At 43.8% G+C, this 7,815-nt stretch overlaps 1 long non-coding RNA gene across 1 annotated transcript; it reads left to right on the top strand.

Annotated features, from left to right (window-relative positions):
• Window positions 1-59: 59 nt before the first annotated feature.
• LOC121339914 lies at window positions 60-6,977 on the top strand. Its single transcript, XR_005953232.1, has 4 exons — window positions 60-240; window positions 2,211-2,329; window positions 3,187-3,249; window positions 5,959-6,977. It is a non-coding gene; the product is annotated as an uncharacterized LOC121339914 (long non-coding RNA).
• The last annotated feature ends 838 nt before the right edge of the window (window positions 6,978-7,815 follow it).

The raw sequence follows: 7,815 nt of genomic DNA, 5'->3' as shown, positions 1-7,815 counted from the left end.
GGGGGCGCTGCGGGCATGCGCGGGAGCTCCGCGCCTGCGCTGGGCTCGCCCAGGCCCGGGAGCGCTGCCGGGCGCGGGAGGGCCCGGAGCGTTCCGGTGAAGCAGCGTCCTCTCATCCTTCCCTGCTCCCGGCGGGCGTGTCCCGAGCCGAGAGGAGCCCGTGTTCAGGACGCAGGGAGCGAGGAGGCTCAGGGGAGGAGCGCACCAGGGTGTCGCTGCCCCTCCGCTGTGTTGGAACAGGTGCCTGCGCTCACATCGCGCTGCCATCCCGCGGGCGCGGGGCTGTGCCGGCAGTGGTTCTGCTGCCGTGAGCCCGTGTCTGGCCAGCTGCGGAGCCCCAGGCGTGCAGAACGGATCATGTCAGGGCAGTGCTGAAATGCCGGCCCCCAGTTCTACCCCGCCGGCTCACAGAGCGCTTGGGTTTGAAACCAGTCAAATTCGTAATCCTGTTACGAGATGCGCTGTCAGACTCTGCTCACGAAGCAAGTATGCATCGAGACTGCCTTGATCTAGTCTGGTCTGAAGTTCTGAACAGAATTGGTCTTCTCCTTTACAAACACTGGGCTTCAACCATTATGCCGTTCTTTGGCATTTCACAGAAATAAACGGAAGAGCTTTAGCTGAATAGGAGGCATTACATTTTCATTACAGAGAGAAAGAAATGCCTACATTGCCAGGGAGATTTTCTGCAATGAAAAGCCACTTGCTGAAAGGAGCTCTAGGATGATAATTTTGTTCGGACTGATTTGGGCCCCCTGTGCCTGCACGTTGCCAGGGTCTGATTTAAGGATCTTGCTTCTGACAAGAGCCCAGCCCCTGTGACAGGCAGTTCAGCCGCACACATCTGCTCCTCTCCTCCATCTGCGTGCAAACGTACCTCTGCTACAGCAGCTCAGTTCCTATCTCACTATCCGTACCTCCTTTGGCACTCTGCATACCCTACTTCACCAACTCTGATTTCCAGTCTTCAGCTTTATGCATGTTATCACCCGTGCTCTACTGCTCTGGCTCCTCTTCCTTATACATTTGAACTGAATATTTCTTCCCTCTGCTTTTCAGGGCATCAGCTTCCTTTCCTAAGGAAATTAAATCTTTCAGGGGTCTTTAGGCTCTGGAATCTGATTGACTTTGACAGGTTACACACAATTTGAGTTTTCCAGGAAAATAACATGGGCAGTTATTTTACTCAAGGACGGCACAGACATCTCCCTGAGGTTAAAGGTAGCCCTAAAAATACCAGTCCTGTACCCTGAAGGATGGGAACACTAGTGATTCTTTCTTTCCAAAAACATGTCAGACATTACTAATAATAGATGGTGCTACCAGCAGCCTCTTACGTAAGTGGCCACTACTGAGGTGTAAATTTAAATGAGCTGTGGCTTTGTAGTAAAGCACACATCATAGCAAAATTGAGCTTTTACTACACACTAAGGCTGCCAGATATGTAATAAGGCATATTCTTTGATGTTGTCAGTTACAGATTTTGCTCCTAGTTTATATTAACAAAAAACATTTAAGTTGTCTGCTCTTTGAAAGGTAAGAGGTATCACTTTTAGGTCTTTTGTTTGCCTTTAAAACCAAGACTCAAATTATATGGGGAAAAACATCATTTATTAACAATATAGCTGATATCCATGTTGCTGCTAGAAATTACAGTATTCAGTGTTTGCACATTAGAAAATGTAATTATTTTAATAGTGTAGCATGTAAATTTCATCAAAAATATATCAAAGATGTAGAGTTAAAATTTCATTACTAGTGGATGATGGAAGATAGCAGATGACAATTATGAAATAAATGGAAGAAAAGGGCAAGTCAAGAGAAGGGTGGGATATTGGGAGGAAAATATTAAATACTTCCTGGCAAAAATTGCCTTGTTAGACTGGAAACAATGGATGGGAATTTTAGCCTTTAATGACAGTTTTTTTGCAGCCTGCATTTTGGAGTGACTTTATGATGCTTGTATCCTTAATTGTCTGTTTTGTTTATATTGGATATTAAGTTTTGCATTTTTAAGACTTGTTCCAAGAGCAAAGCAGGGGAGAGAAGAAGCACACAGTTTTTTATCACTTGCTCCCCCACATCTTTCTCCTGGACTGTGTTGTCTGCAGCACGGTCAGACAGCAGGAGAGAGCTTTCCTTTGCTTTTATTTAAGTTTTTAGCTAGCTGAGGCAGAGAAGTTCTCTTGACTGTTTTTTCTTTTTCCTAGATGTTTAAACCTGCTCTAGACTGAAAACCCAGAAAAGCACCGGCAGTTCATACCTGTGGCCACTGGGCCAGGTCTGGGCTGCAGCATTTCCAACACTGGAGGGACTGCTAACAGACTCGGTAAGATAAGCTGCAACCCACAAAAAGGACTTTCTGAGTTTGTCATCTCTTCAGATTGACAGGAGGATTTATTGTTTAATATTTATAAATTTTTGTGATGGTGAATGCTTTGCCTGTTAAATAAACAGGTTTTTCTTCCACTTTTCTCCAAGGAAATCTTTTTTTCCCAAGCCAGCTGCGGGAGGGAATGCTTAAATCTGCTTTCTAGAGGAGCCCCTTTAGAGGTTTTCTCCCAGATTTGCCATAAATCAGGACAAATACATTTTTGGTACCCAACGTGTCTTGAGAAAGTAGAAAAAAACCTGCACTGATTGCATTTTAGTTGTACTTGCTCTGTATTGGAATAAGGCAGTAAGTAGCCATGTTGCTTGAATTTGTGATGTTCGAGTGGAAGCCTTCATGTTTTTTGTCCGTAGGCTATTTTGAGGTTTTGATACCTTTCTGGTCCCTAGTCTTATTTTCTTATCCAGAAATAGCTGCAGTATTGTCCCTAACACACAGTTTTTACAGTAGAGGGGCACAGATTCGAATAGCTGTTTTGCTAGGCTCAGTGATAATGATTTATAAAGAGTTTACAGAGGTACTGGAGTCTGTTCACGATACGTGTGGTTTATAGTTTCTTCATCCTACCTTGCATCCTAGTTCGAGTAGCATGTTTTGGGGGTTTATTAGTAATTGTACCCAGTTTGTTGCGCCCAGAAGAAGAGTGGGGGATGAGGTTTCCCAGCCTTTCCTTTCCGTCTTCTTTGAATCTGTTAAGTCACTTTTTGAGAAAGTTCAGTTTCCCATGAATGTTAAAAGAGACCTTCCTTGTATTTAATCTGGTAATTCCTTTATATGGTCTGCAACTTCTCTAGAATGAGGACTGAGATGTCCAGAAGAGCTGATGAGACAGACCCCTGACCCAGAAGTAGACCCAGGTATGGAAAATTCTGAGTGCTGTGGAGAATGGGAGAGAATGGGATGAACCCTGAAGGAATTTTCTGATCCCCTAGCCTGGGAATTTTCATGTGAACAAATTCAGAACTCAGACGAGGTAGGGAAATACCTGAGAGATAGCTGCCATGATGACTTTAAAGGGAAAAAGATTATTGCAGTAAGCTGGGCCATAGCATATGCTTATCGCACACTGCTAGATACTGTAGGGCAGCAGACAGAGGCAGAGGGACAGGGAGATAAATCAGCAAATACCCCAGTCACTCAGGCTGCAGCCAACACCTCAGCCAACTGAGTAACCCAGTTACTCAGGTTGTAGCTAAATCAGACAGTTAGCCTAAGCCCATAGCTAAACCAGACAGTGAGCCTAAACCTGAAACTAAACCAGACAATGAGCCTCAGCCAATGGCTGTTTCTCCTACCATGAGAGGTGGAAAACACACAACCAAAACCAATCAGCCTGTGGACAATGATGATCCGGGGGAAGGACCCTCATAGCCAGTTACTAACACAAAATCAGAAGTCACTATTGGGTCCTTTTCCCTGAAGGACCTTTGCGGCCTGAGGAATGATTACACCCGACGGCCTGATGAACCTATAATTAGTTGGTTAGTCTGTCTTTGGGATGCTGCAGGTGAGGCTACAATTCTGGATGGCACTGAAGTGAGGCATTTGGGATCCCTGTCACATGATCCTTTCATCAACCAAGGAATGATGAGGGGGGCTAAGCCTCACAGCCTCTGGGCACGGGTATTGGGAAGCGTGGCACAAAAATATCTGTATGTGGGCGATCTCTATATGCAGCAAACCCAGTGAAAGACCATAGAACAAGGGATTCAACACTTAAGAGAAATGGCAATGGCAGAGATTGTCATCTCAGATGGTGTAAACACTGTAAATCCAGACTTGGTACCATGTACATCCGTGATGTGGCAAAAACTTGTACAACTTAGGCCATGCAAATATGCTTCTGCTTTAGCAATAATAGAGCAGGATGAAAAAGAAGAGACTTGTTATGGAAAAGAAGATCCAAGTATAGGCAGATGCCATGCATGGCCCAACACATGCAAGAATCGCAGTTTTAGAAACACACATGCAGAAATTAGAAGATAAGATAGAGGAGACTCACAAGAAACTCAGGGAGGAGATTAAAGAAGACCTTCTCCAAATCTCGGCAGTGAGATCAAAAGTTCTGATACCAAACGCAAACATTCCCCAGACACAAAAATATCTGTATGCAGGCGATCTCTATATGCAGCAAACCCAGTGAAAGACCATAGAACAAGGGATTCAACACTTAAGAGAAATGGCAATGGCAGAGATTGTCATCTCAGATGGTGTAAACACTGTAAATCCAGACTTGGTACCATGTACATCCGTGATGTGGCAAAAACTTGTACAACTTAGGCCACGCAAATATGCTTCTGCTTTAGCAATAATAGAGCAGGATGAAAAAGAAGAGACTGTGCTTGATATGGAAAAGAAGATCCAAGCATAGGCAGATGCCATGCATGGCCCAACACATGCAAGAATTGCAGTTTTAGAAACACACATGCAGAAATTAGAAGATAAGATAGAGGAGACTCACAAGAAACTCAGGGAGGAGATTAAAGAAGACCTTCTCCAAATCTCGGCAGTGAGATCAAAAGTTCTGATACCAAACGCAAACATTCCCCAGATAGAGAGAGAAGGTACACCCCGCAAGCTGAGCTGTGGTTCTTCCTGCATAATTATAGAGAAAACATAAGGAGATAAGATGGAAAATCTACTGCTGCTCTGGCAACGGGTGGTCTGGCAATGGGTGCTTGAAGGACAACAAGACTCAGAGAGGAAGTTACACCAAAAAAAAAAGCAGCTCCAGTGGCCCATAGCCAAACCCCGAGAAATGATGAACATGACATGTCTGATCCCATTGAAGGAACCTCTGAGAGATATGTCCAGGGAAAGAAAGATAACCAGGCTTAGAGGGGTCCTGCATCTAGACAGGTAGAGGCTAGGAAAAACTGTGATTTTTTGGCTGTGTGAATTCGTTGGCCTGGCACATCAGAACCATGAAAATATGAGGCCTTGGTCAACACTGGTGCACAGTGCACATTAATCCCATCAAGACGTGTAGAGGCAGAGCCTGTTTCTATTGCTAGTTGACAGGGGGATCACAGGATTTTACTTTGGTAGAAGCTGATGTGAGATTGACTGGAAATGAGGAGAAGAAATACCCTATTGTGACTGGCCCAGAGGCCCCATGCATTTTGAACATAGACTTCCTCCGAAGTGGGTATTTCAAGACCCAAAGAGACTCAGGTAGGCATTTGGGATAGCAGCTGTAGAAACAAAAAGCATCAAGCAATTGAACACCTTACCTAGACTATCAGAGAACTCGTCTACAGTAGGATTCCTATAGGTAAAAGAGCAACGAGTACCAGTTACCACCTCGACAGTGCACTGCCGACAGTACAGAATAACTCATGATGCTGTAATTCCCATCCATAAGATGATCCGTGAGCTGGAGAGCCAAGGGTGGGGTCAGAAAAACCCACTTACCCTTCAACAGCCCCATTTGGCCTGTGTGACTTCACTGCTGAGCGCTGCTGTGCTGGATATGCTGGAACTCCAGTACGAGCTGGAGTCCAAGGCAGCACAGTGGTATGCCACTATTGACATTGCCAATGCATTTTTCTCCATTCCTCTGGCAGCAGAATGCAGGCCTCCATTTGCTTTCACGTGGAGGGGAGTGCAGTATACCTGGAACCAACTGCCCCAGGGGTGGAAGCACAGTCCTACCATCTGCCATGGACTGATCCAGACTGCGCTAAAAAAAGGTGAGGCTCCAGAACATCTGCAATATATTGATGACATCATTGTGTGGGGGAACACAACAGCAGAAGTTGTTTGAAAAAGGAGAGAAAATAATCCAGATTCTCCTAAAAACCAGCTTCATAATCAAGAAGAGCAAAGTTAAATGACCTTAAGAAATCCAGTTCCTGGGAGTAAAGTGGCAAAAGATGGATGGCACCAGATTCCAACTGATGTCATGAACAATATCACAGCAATGTGTCCACCAACCAGCAAGAAGGAAACACAAGCTTTCCTAGGCGCCATAGATTTTTGGAGAATGCATATTCCTGAGTATAGTCAGATCGTGAGCCCTCTCTACCTGGTCACCCACAAAAAGAACACTTTCCACTGGGGCCCTGAACAGCAACAAGCCTTTGCCCAGATCAAGCAGGAGATCACTCATGCAATAACCCTTAGCCCAGTCAGAACAGGACCAGTTATGAAGAACGTGCTCTACTCTGCAGCTGGAAGCTATGAATTAAGACAAAGTTTCAGACGTGCTGCTAGGTTTCTGTGCTATGAAGACACGTCACTAGTGTCAACTTAACTCATATTTACTTGAACTTCCTATCCACCCCCCTGATTTTACTCATACTGTATGACAGCAAAACAGCTGGTCTGTGAGCCTGAAAGGAAGAGGGGTTTGGCTACAGAAAGCAGATGCCTGCCAAACCCTGACATGAATGTAAGCAGGTAGCTATTGGCCAAGTGAGCTGGGTGGTAACCCTTCACAGCCAGTCAGGTTCAAACGCAGAGTCTTTTGAATAGGGTAATAGGAGCTGTGCACACCATGGAAGCTCTCTCTGCTGCATGAAACCACGATGTTGTGTCATCTCCCCAGCTCCCATAACTGTGACAATACTGTAAGCTCCTAAAGCAACTTATGTTTTACTGTAAAGGCCTTTAAATTGCATGTTAAAACCTAATCTTTTCTGAATTCCTTCCATCTAATTTATAATTTTCCCTTAATAATACACAATTCAAAATAAAATAAAGCAAAACATCAAACTAAAACATCCGAACACCTTCCTTTCCTTAAATCCACAGTGCTACTTTGCTTGTAAAGTTGGTAAGGTCAAGAACCTTCTAATACTCAGCAGGACTTGTAAAACCATTAAATACATGGGAGTTAAGTGATTTGAGCAGGGGAACAATGCAATGTCAAAACAAACCTGTTTCAGGCAGGATTTTATGCTTGAATAAGTTTATCTTGCTTTTAAAAAAGAAATAATTACATATAAATAAAGGACTAAGGAGTTTGTTGCTGTATGTTAGACTTTAAAATACAGCAGTTGCAATATTTGAGAAAGAAAAAGAATCAGAGTGAAAGAGGGCTTTACCTCATTTTCACTTGGAAAATACATGGAATATATATGGCATGTTGCTTTTCTTAATTTAGAGGTAGCACAAAACACAATGTCCACTTCTTATACAGGGAAACTGTTTGGAAATGGTGAAGAAGAAATTCCATACAGAGGCTAACCAGTTTATTTTCAGTTATTTTAGTTTAAAGAAAAAATACAAAATAATTGTCCTCAAGGACATTTTTGTTTTCCATAGCATAATACATTGAAAGCTACTTTTCATTTAGAAACAGCCAGGCTCTGCAATTCACGTTGACAGAGGCGAGTGAGGATATCTCAGAACTGGTATAGAACACAAGACTCTGGGAGGAGACATGTAGAAAGGCAGTGGGATAGAAATCAAGCCATTAA

This window comes from Onychostruthus taczanowskii, unplaced genomic scaffold (assembly GCF_017590055.1).
Source record: "Onychostruthus taczanowskii isolate IOZ18803 unplaced genomic scaffold, ASM1759005v1 scaffold38, whole genome shotgun sequence".
Classification (NCBI taxonomy): domain Eukaryota; kingdom Metazoa; phylum Chordata; class Aves; order Passeriformes; family Passeridae; genus Onychostruthus; species Onychostruthus taczanowskii.
This window is presented reverse-complemented; position numbering and strand designations above follow the sequence as displayed.